This window comes from Cuculus canorus, chromosome 6 (genome assembly GCF_017976375.1).
Source record: "Cuculus canorus isolate bCucCan1 chromosome 6, bCucCan1.pri, whole genome shotgun sequence".
Lineage (NCBI taxonomy): Eukaryota > Metazoa > Chordata > Aves > Cuculiformes > Cuculidae > Cuculus > Cuculus canorus.
This window is the reverse complement of record NC_071406.1, coordinates 42,714,566-42,732,290: the sequence shown is the minus strand read 5'-3', so window position 1 is coordinate 42,732,290 and position 17,725 is coordinate 42,714,566. Positions and strand designations below refer to the sequence as shown.

General features: G+C 45.9%; 1 long non-coding RNA gene across 4 annotated transcripts in view; it reads left to right on the top strand.

Annotated features, from left to right (window-relative positions):
• LOC128852569 (uncharacterized) overlaps positions 1 to 17,725 on the top strand; it is a 54,157-nt gene that overhangs the window by 20,446 nt on the left and 15,986 nt on the right. The window contains exon 1 of one of the 4 annotated variants that reach the window (XR_008450523.1): positions 2,389 to 2,528. The exons of the other annotated variants lie outside the window; for them this stretch is intronic. This is a non-coding gene — a long non-coding RNA (uncharacterized LOC128852569). Of the gene's footprint in view, positions 1 to 2,388; positions 2,529 to 17,725 lie in introns of those variants that run through there. 4 annotated transcript variants of the gene reach the window in all.

The following is a 17,725-nucleotide window of genomic DNA, read 5'->3' as shown; positions in this document are numbered from 1 at the left end:
TCTTTTCACCTAGAAGTCACTGAAAATTCACTGGTGATGAAGTGGGACTTTTGTCAGACCCTTCTCACTCCCTGTGCCAATGTGCACTTTGTCTCATTAAAAAGGGGAAAAAAGCAAGATCCAAAACCCTGAACAAATTTTTATTTTCTGGAGCTAAATATTTGGTGGCTGCTAAGCACTAAGATCAAAGGTTTGTTGCCAAAAGATTCTTTTCCAAAACCTCCTTTTTAAAGTTGGTTCTTGGTTGATTTTTTTTTAAAAAAAGATGTTTTCCCCCCACCTCTTATTTTTATGGAGTTATTTGTCTGCGTAATTTATGCTAAGCTCATCACAGAATGTCTGGAAAGCTTTATCCAAAATGAACATGTGCTTTGTTTTAAAAGCCATTTCCTTCTATTCGAAAATGTTGATGAGTTTTGTCCATATTTGAGGTGTGTGCTTTGTTGTGGGGAAGTTTTTCCTTATCTCCTGGCAAAGGTCAGTGCACTTCGATAATACGGCAAGTGATTCACTAACTGATGGCAAGGTGATGGGATGGGGTTTTGTCTGATCCTGTCCTCTGGCTGTTTTTAGAGCATTTTGGTTTGTAATTCAGCCCTGTGGCTGCTTGGGAGCCCTGTCGGCAGTCTCACATCCCTGCATCCCTTGTAGGGATGTGTGATGCTGGCCTCAAAATTTCTCTGTGCCACACCATGCTGGAGCTGGGAGTCACCCACCTGAGCAGCCCCATCGAATAATCAGTTCAGCATTAACAATGAACAGTCAAGCAGGGAGCAGGCACAATATTTAAGGAACAAAGTGCGGGTGTAGGTATGGCTGACAGTAAAATGAGCTGTGGCTGATAGCTAAATAAACTGTGGGTTGTGTGAACTGCTGCCGGGTGATCTCAAGGGTGGTGCAGTTATTCTGGCTGTGTCTGTGAGTAAGGGTTTTGGGTAGCAGTGTGGATTCCAGTGATGGAGGGAGGGGGGGTGTCTTTTGAGACAGCTGAGGATGATGCTGGCATGCCCATAACCTGGAGGAGCGAGCGGACCCAAGACCAGCACAAGCAGGATTGCCCTCTCAATTTGTGCGGGTGCACATTCCTGATGCAGCTGGCAAGGCTAGCAAAGCAGAAGACTTGCAGAAGGACCTCGGGCTGAAAACCTTCTGGGGTCAAATGCTGTGCCAGTGCCTTGTGCCATGATGCTGCTGGGAATTGGAAGATGGGTTGTGCCGTGCTCAGTCTGCATTCCCTTGGTGCGCTGGGCTGCAGGGCTCACTCCTGTGGGAGTTTTGCTCAAGCAGTTTTAAAGTAAGACTTCTAGGATCAGCAGCTTTCCCAGGATAAAGGGCTAATTAACTTTTGTTGAAGGTGAGAATGCAGTGGACCATATAACAGGACAATTCTGGATGCCAAACAACAAAGTACTGATCTTTGAGGTACTTACACGTAGCTTACTTTCACTTTCCCAGCTCATCTTACAGAAATTAAAGAAGAGCAATGCTATTACCTGAGGATGGCACTTTTGTTTTTTTAATGAGACCTTTCAGAACACTCGTTAATATGTCAGTGGCTTGTGAGGGGTGGGCACGATCCACTTGTTCAAAGTGTTACATGAGAAACTTGTAGTGGCGGCACATTTCCTGGGACGCAGGGGAATTTATTTTGAAGGGAGAAAGGAGAGGAAATGGGGAAATAACTGACTTGTCAGGAAACTTGGCTTGAGTTATTCGAACAATTTTTTAGGCTGATTGGGAAACAACTGTCCGTGCACAGAGCAGAGGATTCACTCTGCACTGGTTGGGTGGCACTGAAGAAGAGTCCTTTCTATAATTTTTTTAAGAAGTAGAGGCATGACAAGACATGACTGTAGCCTACAAGGAGAGACCTGAGGTATCTGATGGGCCTGGACTCACGGGAGTGTCCTAAAACACAAGTTGGTTTCTTGAGGACTCTGTTACACCAAGAGTAACAGCAAACCAAGAAGTGCCACTCCTTGTAAGGCCAGCCCGAAGTGAAACTGTAGACTTGTAATGGCTCGAGGAAAGGTTATGATGAGTAGGTTGGGAGTGACCTACACTTTTAAAATACCTTTTATATAAATATATTATAAAATTATGTAAACCAGAACTGCCTGGTCACGCTAGACCCCAGCCAAAACTTTGACTTACTTTTGATGTCAGATGAACACCTAATAAACTTAATTAAAGTTTAATTAGTGTAAGTAGGCTAAATGCGGTAGGTCAGCAGGCACAGCACAAGCTGAAATACTGTTGGCAATAGTCAACCTGAAACAAAAAAAGGGAAAACCATGTTCTTAAAAATAAATGCCTTTAGGGGCCTGGTTTAGACTAGTTCTTTTGTTCTTCAGTGGTGGGGTTTTTTTCTTTTCTTTCCCCAGGCAACACTGACCAGTTAAGAGCAAAGCCTGTTTCCTCACATCAGTGAAAAAAAGTCAGGTTTTGTCCTTCACGTTCCTGCAGAACTGTGCTCTGGAATTTCCCCTGAAACAGTTTTCTTAAGTCTTGGCATATGACACAGAGAGGTATGTCTCACTGCTTTCTGCTAGTCTTTTCTTTCAATAAAGTGCTGGAGGGTGAGTGCTGTGGTCTGACATCCCTGATGAGTTTATTAAAGATCTGATAATCACTTGTTAAAGAGTGTAAGTGAAATTCAGGAGCACATCACCGGTCTTGCTGGCCGTCATTGTCCTTCACAGCTAAGGATGATGATTCCTTGACTTGAAATGAATTTTGGAATTAATTTGGTATTTCATCATGCAGATGACTGCAATGACCTATGTAATCTCCCCTTTTTTTTTTCCTAAAACTAATTGTGCTGCTGATTGGGTGTTGGTAGGCAAGCACAATTGAGCTGTCAAGGGCTGTTGATGCATCCTTGTCCTGTTTGACTGCTTCTATATCAAGGTGTGCTCTTGCTGTCCAAGAAAGCTTGTGGACAACAAGACACTGAAAGGAACTTGCCCATGTGAGACCTTGTTTTTTCAGTAGGTAGTGTTGTCCCTTGTGGTGGGAAAGAACTACATCAGAGAGCAATTATGGCTGAACCCAACGACACCAACCAAGAAAATGATCCCAGTTAAGTTGTGCTTTCCTTCAATTGTTTTTTTGGACTGGAATGGGGGGCTGCCTATTGTATCACACCAACTCAACCCTCTCTGTGTGGGCACACAAATCACTTGGCCAGTGTTCTTCAGTTCATCTGGTGTGCTGCGGGGCACCACTGCTTGTTGTTGCACCTCCCCTTGAGAGGCCACAGGCTGCCTCCACCTGGAACTTCTCTCACTCATAAGCAGGAGGTAGTTGATACCCAGGAAGCAAGATACCAGGGAGAGACTAATTTGGTAGGGTTGCCAGGTTCAAACCCCCACTTTGAATCAGGTCCGCCAATAATACATTTTCTTATTTCTTGGATCAGGAATTCCACTCTGACCATGAGACCAAGCACTGGTAAGTCACAGTATTTTGTAGTCAGCTCTAGCAAAGATTCAGCTTGTTTCTTATTTTATCTGTCTTGATTTGATCATCCCTAAAAATAATCTGCAATGCAAGATACTGCAGTGCTGAATTCCCCAGCTGAGCAAGTGGAACATGTTGAGAGGGTTTCATGGATAAAAGTCCTAGGAGAGGAGCCAAAAGCAAAAGTCAGGCTAAAGTTTAGGATCATCCTTAAGACAGAGAAAGTTAACCTCACACAAAAAGCCGCTGTTCTCATGGGACTTTATTAGGCACTAGAAGAGGCAATGCAAGTTTTGGACTCTACTGCAGTTAAACTAGAGGGAATGTGAAAGGCCCGCTGGGATCATATAAAGTCTGGGAAAATTGAGAGGAGTAGGAAATATTCAGGGCAATGGTCTCAGACACAACAAATGAAACCCTCTGCCCCCAAAAGCCATGTGTCAGACACAGGCTAAACATCCCAGTGACCAAAGTCTGCCCTTGTAATATGCTAAAGCTTTCTTGTTGAGTCATTATCACGAAGAATAAGCAACAACCAGGAGACCTGCAAAATACACGAGCGAGCTACAAAAGGGGAGAAATATATATTTTTTGTTTTATTAAGGATAATTGGAGAATTCACAAATGAAGGGAAATGTCAGTGTTCAGAAGATACAAGAAAATTGGTGGTGCTGTATGAGTTCTTTTAAAAGTGCTCTTAAACCAAACAACCTCCCCAAGTCAGCTGGTGCTACAGCCAGATATGTACAGTCATACATCTATTTCTTGTTAGTAGTGATGGACAGGTAATAGTGAGCAAGCAATGAGCTGATGCCTAGGGTACTGGAAGGGGCTGAAAGGAAAATACAGCAAAGGAGATGAGGGAGAGGCACTAACTTATCCAGAAAGCCTCCTCTAGCAAGTGAAAACATAAGCCGTAGTGGACATCAGGCTGTTCCAGATCAAGCAACATCTACTGAAGTCAAACCCTTGTCCTGTAGGGTACTGGGAGACTCTTTCTCTATTTTTATCTGCGTCTTGTTGAATCTGGCCATCAGGGCTCATTTAATTTTGCTTCTGCAAACATCAGTTGAAGAGAGCATTCATGCTTACATCTCAAAACTGTAGTTTTCGTTTCCAACCCACAAGTCTTTTTCCTCTCATTTTCCTTTCCCTTTTCCCTGGGGGTGAGGGGAAGGCAATTGAGACTCTAACTCCATGGTTTTAGCTGCCAAAATTAGCCAGCTCGGGGCATAACCATGACACCTGTACTTTGTGGGTAAGGCTGGACATACTAACAAGCTCGCTGTGGGTTAGGTGCCATTTGCTGTGAATCAAGCCTGTTGTGACAGTTTAGGTCTCCTAGGGAGTACTGCTTTATTCTAATTGCTTTTGCTGCTAAGTGTTAGGTCTCCAAGTGCCTGGTGGGAACCACAGCCCACCTGAGCACAGGCAATCACTTAATGGTGTAGGGAAACAGCAAGAGATGGAAAAAGACCTTGTCATATCTAGAAAGCTGCAAGGGCTCCCAGTGGTCCAGGCTGGGACACATGCCTCCATTTCCTACCCAGGCATCACATATTCATTAAATTTGACCAAGGGAATATTTATTTTTTTTTTGTGTGTCAAACAGAGCAACTTTGACAACAGAGATCTTGTGGTTTGAGCTAAATTAGTCAATTTTGTGATAGTTAATCACAAAGTTGCTGTAAGTAACTCCCTTCTCCCAAAACTAACTGCATGTTTTTGACAGTGTTCCTCAATAAAAGTGATAATACAGGGCATTCATGTGCAAAAAGGTCAATGCTTGTACTTAACCAAGGCCATACTTGAGCTGGTGGAAAAGGAGGGATAAACAGGGCAGGTGGGTCTCCTAAACTGACCAACAGAGTATTCCATCCCATATATATCATACTCTGTATAAGCTTCAAAGACCACGAAGGTCTCGCTCTCTTCTTTGATGGGCGATGTCCATTGAGGACCTCATCTGTCTGATTGTTCCTGACCCGAGATCCATGTGCTTCTGAATCCAGTTCCTGAGCCCAGCTCCCTCCTGGCCATGGACCCATTCCCTCGTGTCTGCCCTGCAGTATTTTTGGTGATGTACAGTGATTGAGGGGTGGAGTGGGGGCATGACCTCATGTATTTGTATATATTTTATTAATTTTCTGAATATTTTCATTATTATTATTATTATTATCATTTTATCAAAGCTGTAATTTTAGCTTCCAACCCGCAAGTTTTTTTTGCTCTCATTTCTCTCTTCTCTTTCCCTGTGGGGCGGTGATGGGGAAGGGATTCTGGAGGCTCAACTCCATGGTTTTAGCTGCCAAAATTTGTCTGCGCAGGGCTAAACCGTGACAAGGGACTAATGCATCCCTGTTGGCAGTGTGCCTGCAAGATGGCCAAGATGAGACATTTTCTGTGAACACAGCCTGATGTTCGTTTATCACTGCTTATTATTGTCACCTGCCTCAAACCCAGACATGTGAGTGCTTTAAGATGAGCTGTGCAGTCCTCTGATTTCTAAGTGGCTTCCATCAACCCTTCTGCTCATCATGAAATGTGGCTTCCTAATAGGGCTATCATCTGAAAATGGCCTCCACAGCAGGACACGAGGTCATTCGCTTCTTAATGATGTGCTCAAAGGATAAGGCAAACCCGGTGCCAGCCTTGCAAATCCATCCTGAGACTCGGGTTGCCTTTGAAACTGGTTGAAATTCCAAAGTCGGCAGCTGAACACAATGGTACAAAACCTGCTGGAAGAACAGGATAAAGTAACCAAAACATTTTTATCTAGAAAACATCATGATGTTCTGCCTCTTTTAATTTGCCCTAAATATTTTTCTTTCAATTGAAATCAAATTGATATATATCTGCAAAAAGGTTTGCTCCAGTCTTGTAAACAATGTTTGTGTTTCACGTCAATTTAATCCCTCCAAAAACATGTGGAAAAAGTAGCCTGCTCTCTTCTTGTCCTTTACCTTCTGCTGCTTATCGCTTTCTTTAATATCTTGATGAAAATCAAAAAGAAGTTTCTCCTTGGGAAGAAGTCCCTGGAGTTCAGAGGGATTGGGCTGAGGACAACCTAATTGAAGAAGGAAAAGAAAATTAACATTTTTTCTTTCTGTGAACCATAGAATCATAGAACGGCTTGTGTTGGAAGGGACCTTAAAGCTCATCCAGTTCCAACCTCCCACTGGATCAGGTTGCTCCAAGCCCCATCCAGCCTGTCCTTGAACCCCTCCAGTGATGGGACAGCCACCACTGCTCTGGGCAACCTGCGCCAGCGCCTCACCACCTCCGCAGGAAAATATTTCTTCTTGATATCTCACCTAAATCTCACCTCATTCAGCTTAAAACTGTTCCTCCTTGTCCTATCCCTGTGCTCCCTGATAAAGAGCCCCTCCTCAGCTTTCCTGCAGCCCCTTTCAGTACTGGAAGCTGCTCTAAAGTCTCCCTGGAGCCGTCTCTAGGTTGAACAACCCCGACCCTCTCAGGCTGTCCTCGTACGGGAGCTGCTCCAGCCCTCAGATCACCTTTGTGGCCCTCCATCAAGGACAAAGGCACAGTCAGTGCTGGTGATGGCAGCGTGAGGCCAGTGCTTTCTGAGACTTTTGGAACTATTAGAAAGGGAAAATCCTTTCACATGCCAATTGAAATTTCCACTGCCAGCCCTGAGGATCTTGCAGAGACATGTGAAATGATGCAGCCTATTTGTTCTTTTTGGTCAGGCTAAGCAGATATGAGGGAGGTTTCATAAGGTAAGCAGATACTCTAGTGGAAAGCATCTTTTTTGAGACACTTGGCTGGAATGGTATGTTTCTGTAAGAAGCCTGCAGGGGATGCACAACCTCCACTTGCTATGTGGTACCCAGGGGCCTTCTGAATGTCCCGCAAGCAGGTGAAGCAGGAGTGTAAGTTTAGCTTGCATTTGTGAATTCTGAACTGCTATAGGCTCCAGATCTCCTCTTTACGCCTTTAACTCAGCTGTTTCTGGCCATGGTGGCTGGGATGCCACGTGATGGAGCACTGTGCACCTCAGGAGTATAGCAACATGGCTCAGTCAGAGGAAGAAATAAATAGTTGGGTTGTCTTTTCCAGATGGCAGTGTGACATGTCTCTGTGTCTCCTTGTGTTTCTTGCTTTCTGATGATTTGATCCTGGCTTTCTGTAGTGTCAAAAGCAAAGACGTGTACACGGTACAGCGGAGTTATTCAGGTTTAGAGGGTAATTGTTGCCCTATGCAAAGTAGTGACTTTCCATATGTACCCCAGGACTATTTTTTACTGTATCAATTAAAGGTTAGTAGTAGCCTCCCACTCTTTTATGAGATCATAATCAAAACCCCAAGTGGATAAACCAGGAAAGCAAAAGAAAACACAGTGTGACTGGTATTGTTCTTAAATGAGGTTAAAGGCAACTGAAGGGTATTTGGTATGAAAGGGAGGGGTTGTTTCTACCCTGGAACTGGCAGATCTTTAAACTAAGAAGCCTGCTCTGTGGTAAAAAACAGCCACCTGGCTGAGCAAACACTGTGCTTTCTGAAATGGCTTAATTGTAAAGTGGGGCTTTTTTCCTGATAAACATTTTACAGCTGGAAAAAATGCAACTTCCAAGGGCAGCAGACTGTTATTTTGTTATACAGGTCACCCCAGAATGTGACATTTTGGGACATCTTGGACTTCTTCAGGGGTTGTTCTTCTTCAGCTCTTCTCGAATCTCTCTTCAAGCCAGAGGTTCAGTGGGATTTGTCTTAGAATCACTTTGCTGCTGCAGGGCTTTGATCCTCTTATTCACAGGCAACCAATGCCCCTGGCTTGTCAGGTCATCGTTTAAACTTCTTGATGTGGGAGAGCTGCTGAAGACCAAGTCAAGAGCTGGTTTCAGCCAACTACTAAATCCAATAGCAAGCCAGTTCCTTGGAGCACTGGGGCATGTGAAAACACCTTATGACCCAAATGGCACAGATGGGCCACATGGGCATGGCTAAAGCAGACAAGATCCTGTCACAAGTCCCTGGGCTGACACATGTAGGCTTTTCTCAGCCAGTGAGGGCTTTTGGAAGGGATGGGCTTTGCTCCAGTATCCTCAAGTGATGCCCCAAAGGGAGAATAGCGGTTGGGGTATGGATGTAGCAGCCTCCAGCCTGAGCTGTTGTTTTACCTGGGGAAAGCAGCCAAAGGCAGACCCTCCACCTTGCACTGTGGCATGATGGCCCTTCACCTCCCAGGTCTGGTCCACTTACTACACAAAGTGACAAAGATATGGCCTGGGCAATGTCCTACGGCTTTTGTTAGCTAGAATCACTGTGCCAACGTGTTTGTGATCTGCTTGCTTACACAGTTACTGAGGAAAAAAAAAAGAGAGAAATTACAGGAGGCTGTGAAAAAAAAAATCCAGAACTTAAACTATTGTTTTATTTTAAAATTGGCACATTTCCTTAAAGTTTCCAAGAAGCTAAAAGCAAAGCAAAAGATTTAATGTAAAATGAAACGTTTCAGATCAGAGGCTTTGCTTTTGAAATCTAGCTGAAAAATATGAACTTTACTTTTAGGATTAGCCTAAACCATTTTCTGGTAGTTTTTTTTCTTCCTGTTTATAGAAGTGAAGAGGAAAAGGTGCTCTTTTTAGTTTGACTCTGTAGGTGTGCCTGCCATGCTGAAGATTTCCAAGCTGCAGTTGAGCGCTGCTCTGAACTCTGCAGGTTTATCCTGGGGTGGAGGGGTGAAACCCTTGCAGATGTTTGAGACCACTCTGTTCCTGGGGCAGCGCAGCTCCTGCAGCCGTGTTCAACCTGGGCCATATGGGGGGTGTTGAGGGTCCACAATGTGGTGTAACCAAGAAAGACTCATGGTGAGAAAGGATGCTCTGGGTGCCTTTGCTGGTCTCATTGCAGGCTCCACCCCAGACGCAGTTTAGCATCCTTGTGTCCAGGCTTCACACTTGCATTTTATTAACTTGGTTTATTTATTATCCATTCATGACCCAAAAATGTTTTTCAGTCTATCTTTTCATGAAGGGGCGCTAAGCGTTGCAGTGGAAATGCCTTATAGCTCTGCTGACTCTGGATAGGCTCCCTGTGTCCCTCGGCTCCCTGGGGTTCACTCTTTTCTCCGTGACCCAGCAGCTGGGTGGTTTGCTCTGTGCCTACGCCCCAGGCAGAAGCGGTGCCACACATCCCCTGCCCTGCCATGCGTGTGCACAAGGGCCTTTGGTAACCATCCCATTTAGAAGCACTGTGTTTGATGATCAGCGAACTAAGCATTGTTCTTTCCCAGCTGCATTGTTTTTCCTACTGCCCTCTCCTTGGTTTGGCGTTTGCAAGCAAAGAAGGGGTTCTAATTTCAGTACACGGTTCTCCTGGGCTCTGTAAACCCTTGGCTTTCATGCACCTCATCCTTCTCTGAAACTCCTCGTTCCACCTTCCCTCTAGACAGAGTATTCTAGCTTTCTCCTCTGTGCATAGCCTCTGTTTCTTCCTCTCTGCTTGGCCCACCTTGAGTATTGGTTTCACTGGTTTCATGCCCTGGATGCCGTGTGTACGAGTGCCATCTGTCCTCACATCGCTTTCAGCTAACATGAGAGCGCTGCCTCTTGCTGGAACTGTACCCTGTTAAAATTCTCCCCTTCTCTATAGAGACACTAAACAGAGGTACGAGGCTCTGACACCTGTTCCCTGAATTACCAAGCACTTGCTGACTCGGGATCATCCCACTACTTCTTTAAAGACAGCCATTAAACTAAGTCTGTGTAGTTACGTGAGCTGCAGCATGTTCCTCGTCTGGAGACTTACAGACATGGGGTGGGATTTAGTTTGGGATTTTGAGGGTTTTTTTTTTGTTTTAAAAAAATCTCTCTTCTCACATGGAGGAAGGGTAAATCCACAGGAAGTCACAGCTGGAAGAAAAGATGAATCCACATGGATCCCTTTGGTAGTGAAAGAGGTGAGGGAAGGGTTAGCAGCCCCAGAAATGGCGGGAGAATGAGCTTGAGGCAAAATATGAAAGAGAATATTCAAGGAGGAGGGGAAAAAAAATCTCTTGGTTGTTGCTTGGGGAAGAGGAAGAACTCGTAGAGAATGTGTCATCTGATGTGTGCCACCATAGCTGCCTGGATGGGACCAGTGTTAGCTGTCAGCCATCCCATACCTGCTGCGGGCAGCTGCCCAGCCCAGGGACAGATGCAGCCATGGGGCTGGCGGCACCTTTTGCCCCCTGACCAGGACCTTGGCTCCCAATGTCTGCACTGGAGTGAGCCTGGCTTTCATTTTGGAGAACAAAGGAGCCCTGACTGAGGCATGATCAACACAGGGTAACAGTTCATAGAATCACCAGGTTGGAAAAGACCTCTTGGATCATCGAGTCCAACAATTCCTATCTGCCACTAAACCATGTCCCTGAGCACCTCATCCACCTGTCTTTTAAACACCTCCAGGGATGGTGAATCCCCCCCTCCCTGGGCAGCCTCTGCCAGTGCCCCATCACCCTTGCTGTGAATTTTTTTTTCCTGATATCCAGTCTGACCCTCCCCTGACGGAGCTTCAGGCCATTCCCTCTTGTCCTGTCCCCTGTCACTTGGGAGAAGAGCCCAGCTCCCTCCTTTCCACAATTTCCTTTCAGGCAGTTGTAGAGAGCAATAAGGTCTCCCCTCAGCCTCCTCTTCTCCAGGCTAAACAACCCCAGCTCTCTCAGCCGCTCCTCGTCAGACTTGTTCTCCAGCCCCCTCACCAGCTTCGTTGCTCTTCTCTGGACACACTCCAGAGCCTCAACATCCTTCCTATAGTGAAGAGCCTGAAGTTCTCCATGCCCACAAAGGAAAGTTACATCAGGGTGGGGTGCAGAGCTGTGGGCTGGGGTCTTCCTGGCCCCTTTGCCCCTTGTCTATCACAGGTGGATGCCAAGAGCTGCCAGCAGGCAGGAGGGATGGTGCGAGCAGATGGCACTCCAGAATGCACAGCGCTGGACCACTTCCACCTGTGGTCCAACATGATTGCGGGATGAGTTGAGTTGGGCAGCAGTTATCTTTCTTTTCAGAAAGAAAACATAGATGTTCCTGAGGGCTGGTGTAATCTGGAGTGAGCTGCGACCTACCAAGCCCCTCGGAAACTCACTTGGTTCCTGGGCAGAGCCAGAGGAGAGAGCAAGGCTTGGTGCTGTGGAAATCTCAGTGTTTCATTCCAGTTCAGAAATGATAGTTTTGAACAAACCAAAGCCAAACCAGGAGTAGTAATTCGTTAAAAGAAAATAGAAACACAAATAAAAAAATTAATCTGCTGTTTGAAGAAGTCAAAGCTGCTTTGAGTGCCCTGGTTTGAGGACAGCTTCCCCTCCTCCCCAAATGGAAACTCTAAAGTGTGCTTGCCATATTTCAGTTTTGCTCCATTTTTACCCTGAAAAAGTGTGCTGATAAGCATTTCTTTGCAGCTAGCAAGCGGGTTCCAGATGTGTTTATCCTGAATGTGCTTATCGGTTCCTGTGTGCCACTTAGTCATAATGAGCTCAAGAGGGAGCTTGCTATGCACCCAGCTCAGAGGATATTACTGTGGGAGCCACTGTGCTCAGACACTGCTCGCTGCTGGAGCATGGACTCCAAACAGCTTGGAGCAAAGTGCCTCACAAACATCCAGGAAATGTCCATTCCTGCCCTCACCCCTGAAAGCTGCACCCCGTAAATACAGCCAAATCAATCCGGGCACTTTATTTGTGCAGTACGGAAAGAGCTTTTGTGGGGACCTTGAGAGTTTGGATGTCTTTAGTGTTTTGCGTTTAAGTTCTCAGCATCAAAGTACATAAGTAGAGGGCTTTGCATTTAATAATTTATTATGCAGTCCAAGAAATACACTAATACCTTTATCAGAATTATGTATGTCGTTCAAAACACAAAAGCAGAAATCACTGAGGAACAGGCAGAGGGAGCAGCATTAACGGCGGCTGTTCTCCCTACCTCCTGAATGGCAGCCAATGATCAGCGAGAGGAGCGTGATTTTCTCCTAAACAAATGTTTTACTTTTGTGTGTGTGTGAACATATACAATTTCTCTATTTCTTTTTTTTTAGCAGTCCAAGTAAAGAAAGCAAAAGCTCACGTGTCTGAGGTGTGGTGAAGCATTTTGCTCCATCCCCTGACATTGCTAAGTGCCAGCTCTATTTTCCTCCTGATTCTTAGGAATGAGAGAATAAGAACAGGAAGTGTAAGGATTTTGAGTTGATAACCCTGATGTGGGAGAGAAATTTCATTTTAGCTGTTCCAGGTCACGAGACCTCTAGTTTTCATGGAGGTCTGGTGGCAATACAGCGAAATAAGGATGCTCAGTGAGATAAACCAACCTCAGCCCAAGAGATCACATTTGAATGTTCCTCTAGCATGTAAAGAGATGGTGGAGAAGCTTCTACTTGAGCAGCAGAGGATGGGTTTGTGTGCCATTTACAGAACTTCAACCTAAAGCCTGTCTCTGTAAAACATTTTGAGGAACTTCTCATGAATCTTGCACCAAAGCAGGTCCAACTAAACTTGAAAGAAGCCCGTCAAGACTTGACCCGCACTAGCCGTGAAGGACCCCACAAATGCAGTTATCTCATTGCTTCTGCACTGGAAAACTGCTGTCCATCTAAGAACTGCAGATAAGAGTAGCTTTAGATTTCACCTAAGATAATCATCCATAAATTTGTTATCGCTTCACTCCTCTTCATGAAGCTTGAGAATTGACAGTCTAAGGAGATAAATGGGAAAAATCCACAAAACATTCAAATTTATTTGATCAAGTTGTTCACAAAGGTTGGCAAACTCCTATGCTGGAGTCCACTGTGCCCGAGCTACACACTTTGATTAAAAAACCCCTTAATCTTAAAAGAGCGGGTACCAGGGCTAGGCACAGAGACCTGTGTGACGAGACCCTTGCTAACCAGAGCCCCAGGGTGCACCAGCGTGCTTTCCATGAGGAATCTGGCCAGCAACATTCATCCTACAGCACATGGAGCAGAGGCAGAAACAAAAAACACTCAGCAGTGCTCATGCATTTGTCAGCATTGCTGTAGCCAAAATGTATTCTGGAAATTATGATTTGTGCCTGTAATTCATTTAGCACAGCCTCAGGATAAGGAGAAAAATGGAACTGTGCTTCTGAAACTCTTGCAATGGACCTTCTTCTCCAGTCTCCTGTTGCTGATAAAGCCCAACTTTGTAAGCCACAGGGGAAATCATAAAACTGGTGTCATGATCCCAGTGCTTGAGCTAAAGGCAGTTGAAAACCAGCAGAGAGGCTCTCATTGACTCAAATGTGTGTGAAGTTGGAACTCCTGCCATTAAACCGCCACAAGGAAAGATGATGGGAGGGAAAATGGACTGCAAATCCTCACTAAAACTGTTCATTTATTTTTAACCCCCAGCATCCCTGGGCATGGTCCTTCCGGAGGTGTTGCGAGACCATTGAGTACCTCTGTCCTTGCATACCAGGCATTGTCTTCCTGGAGCAAAGTGGAGAACTTTGGTTTTATTCCAGTTTTTACGCATGTCAAATTGTATTTAATATCAGTTCTGCTGTGGGTTTTTTTTTGTTTTTGTTTTGTTTTAGTCCCACAAATACTTCTGGGGCAGGTCAATACATCTTCCAAGCTACCAGTCGGTTGTGTTTTCAGGAGCTTGCAAAACCCAAGGAGACGTTCATCATTCAGTCTGAACATCTCTTCCCAGTTGAGACTCACTGGCAGGAGCGTTAGAGAATATTATTGATAAACAATAGATGTCTGGTGGAGACACTGATTATTTTCCTGGTACAAAAGGCTGCTGCATCCTATGTGATAATTCCCCTTTCTTTTCCTCCTTGTTGGCTTTGTGTTTTTGTGATTTATTTGTGGGCTGGCAAGTGTCCACAGCCCTGCAGGAAATGGATGTCTGCTATTGTGTTTGGGGGGGCTATATAAACGTGTAATTTTCCCACTACATTAATTATAGACGTTTCTCCGTCACTGGAGCAGGTCCATGTTTTCTCTGCCCTGTCGGTTTGGAGACAGAGTGTTCTCCTCACACCCCAGCCCCAGCCATGGGTATTTATAGGGAACTCTGACATCCTCAGCTGAACCAGGGGAAAGTTAAAACGCAGGTCATTCGTGTTTGCCAGCTTGGCCTGGTCACGAACACTGCAGAGGGGAAGCTCACTGGCTTTTTCACCTGATGATAATAGCTCCAGAATAGCAGCATAGCCAGGTTTTCTCTGCCTTTTCCTCCCGCTGACACTTTCCTGAAGAATAAAAGTGGTTTGCCCTAAGAAAACAATAGTCTTGTTATGGAAAAGCAATTGTAGAGCGATTTACTTTGGAATAGCTATGCTACTTAATTCCTGACTCCTGGAGACAGACCCAGCCGAACCTGGAGCAAAGAAACGAAACCTGAGGCAAAATTCAGGGTGATTTTACCAGTTTTGTTCAAGAGAAGAGTTGGAGGGAGAGGTCACGCTGAGATACACCATTCCTGCTCTGTGTGTGTTTGGCTCCACTCTGTTGACCAGTTTCGAATGGACTGGGAAACTGTCCCTTTTCATTTCTCTCTTATGGAAATGTGGCTAAAATGAGGAAGCCCTCAGTGGAAAAATCCGCACACACAAATATGCCCTGCTCTGGAGAAGGCATTTTAAAAATGGATTTTGCCAAAATCTCTGGCTGAAGCACAGGTTTTTTCCCTCACAAGGCCACTGTGGTGCTTGGTTACCTTTGCAGCTTGTGCTTCCCATCCCACTGGACTCCTCTCTGGTTCCTTTGCAGAGTTCTCCTGCAATGCATCGGGCTTTGCTTTCGGGACAACAGCAGTGGAGCCGCACGGCAGGTGTGTCCATATGGGAAAGAGCCTGGCAAGAGAGCCCAGGAGCAGAGAGATATGGGTAAAACACGCTATGGCTTCACAGGTCCTGCCTTGCAGCCTGACAGACTCCAAATCCTGGATTTTAGGGCAGATGGGGTGGTTTTGTCCTTGGTGGCTGAACTAGCATGTGGTTGTTCATCTCCTGCATAACACACACCCTTTTTATAGGCTGAACTGTGTTCTGTGTTTGCCAGGTGCCCCGGTGAGGATTTGCTGTAGCTGGTCACTGTTTCAAGGGTTTATTGATCTGTAGCGCAGGAAATTCTCTCACTCTACTTACATGCTGGAGCCACGCACTGAGGTGCTTAGAAAGCCCCTGACAGAGAGTTTTGGCTCATGGCATCTCTTGATTGCTTCTGACCCAGGAAATGTTAATGTCTTCTGAAGAAAAAACACCTTAGAAATACAAATGCAGGTGATGCAGATTGGGAGAGGGAGAAGCAACCACCTGCTCTTAATTTGGAGGGCATGCCTGCCGGTGAGAAGGCTTGCTAATGAATCCTGTTCTTTCTTTCCTGAGCTGTAACTCCTGGAAAAAAGAACCCTGGCCAAATTTGTACCAAAAGGTGCTGCCTCTGTGAATGGACCCTCCTTTAAAAGGGCAGCTCTCCTGAGCATCCTGGGGATCTCTGCAGGTATGCCTGTCACTGAAGGGATCATTTGCATCAGGATGAATATACCAGAGTGTCCTTTGGTTTCTAAAGTGGGTTCCCTGTAGACTCCTAATGAAACACAAATTCTGCTGTGATTTTTCTCTTTTTTCACCTGCCAGAAGTGGGCAAGTTCATCACACAGGGTATGTTGGCAAGAACAGAGCGGGTCAGATTTATTACAAGCACACAGGCTGTGCTGCTTATGATCATCTTTGAGTTTTCTACAGAGGCTTTGCAGAGCTGTTTCTGCAAGCTGGAGACTGAGAGCCAAAAGGGAGAGAGTGGGGGAGGCCAAAGCAAGGAGAGATGGCTCTGATTTACCATTGATCTCCTCCTTTGATGCCCATGCTGCATGAATTCTCAGGAGAACAGTGAAAATTGTCTTCCTGCTCTTCTGCTGCTGCTGTGTGGAGATGCACTGGAGGGGATGCAATGAGGGGAGGGCAGGCAGAGTCCAGATGCTTTCCAGTAGTCAGCAGCAGGATGAGTGAGCTGCGGTTCCCTGGACAATGCCGTGCAGTCTGCTGGTGAGCCAGTGCTGGTGGGTAGCCATAACTCATTGCTCTGCAGGAAATCTTGAGCTGAGGCTGAGCCATTGTCTCAAGTCCCTTGCCATGGAACTGAGAAGGGAGAGGGCTGTGTGGGAGACAAATGCCATAAGATCAGGGAGGTCTGCAAGGACAGAGCACAAAGCTGAACCAGCTTAGTGACATGAGATCAGGAGGATCGTGAATGTTTGTGATGGGTGGACATACTGGGTTGTAGCTTTCTAGGGTGAACTATGTCAACCTCCTGTCTGGAGGCATTGCCTGAACGTGCTGGTGCCCTGGTCCTGCTGGGATGTGCCTCCTTGGTCTATTTGGTGGTGGAACTGTGCTGCCAACAAAGTTTCTTGCAGGGGTCCCAGCTAAGCGTGTGGGGTAAATCTGGCTAGATCCACATAAAAATTAAACATCTTATTGTGTTTATTCTGCCTCATCCCTGTAAATTTTGAGCACTTTTCATGATCTATCTTGCATTTGACTTTCAGACCACAACTGCCACAGTCCTCGTGTTGGCCAAATGCTTTATCAGTCTGTGTAGGTGAAGCCTCGTGGGCTTATGCAGGATTATTATTGCATACCTGTGGTTGATGTCAGCAGGTTGAGGCTGGGACTGCACTGTCAGAAGCTGTGTTTCCTTGAGAAAGTGCCCACCTGACAGTGAGCATTGCTTGGATAAGTCTGTACATGCCACGTCCAGAAGGTTGCCTTTATATATGCATGTGGTCTGGCCTCACTGAGCGATGGAAGTCTTCCTGGGGAGGGAAGGACGCTCTCGTGAAATCTTTTATTGTCTTCATTTCAAGTCTTTTGGAAAGACACCACGAGGAAAAAGTTGGAGAAGGGGATGCTGCGGTACCCAGCAGCACGGGAACCAGGGCTTTTCTCTTTAAAAGAAGTCAGCACAAAAATTTCCCTCTACTTCCAGCATAAGGGCATGGCTCATCTCTGCACTGGCCACTGATGAGGTGGGACACTGAAGGACCTTAAGTAGCTGGGGGTTGTCCATGATCTTTCTGCCACTGCTGCCCCATGGAGAGCCATGTGTCCCCAGTGCTGAGAGCTGGCTGTGACCGGTTGTTTGGGGGGGGCTGCTGGAGTGGGTCACTGGAATAGGGATGAAGAGTTGGAGGTCGAGCTGAAGTCCCTTTAGGGGCTCTCATTTCTACCCAGCAGGCCTCTCAGCCCCACCACTGGTTCTTCTTTCCCATAACACCAGTGAGATGTGGGTGAG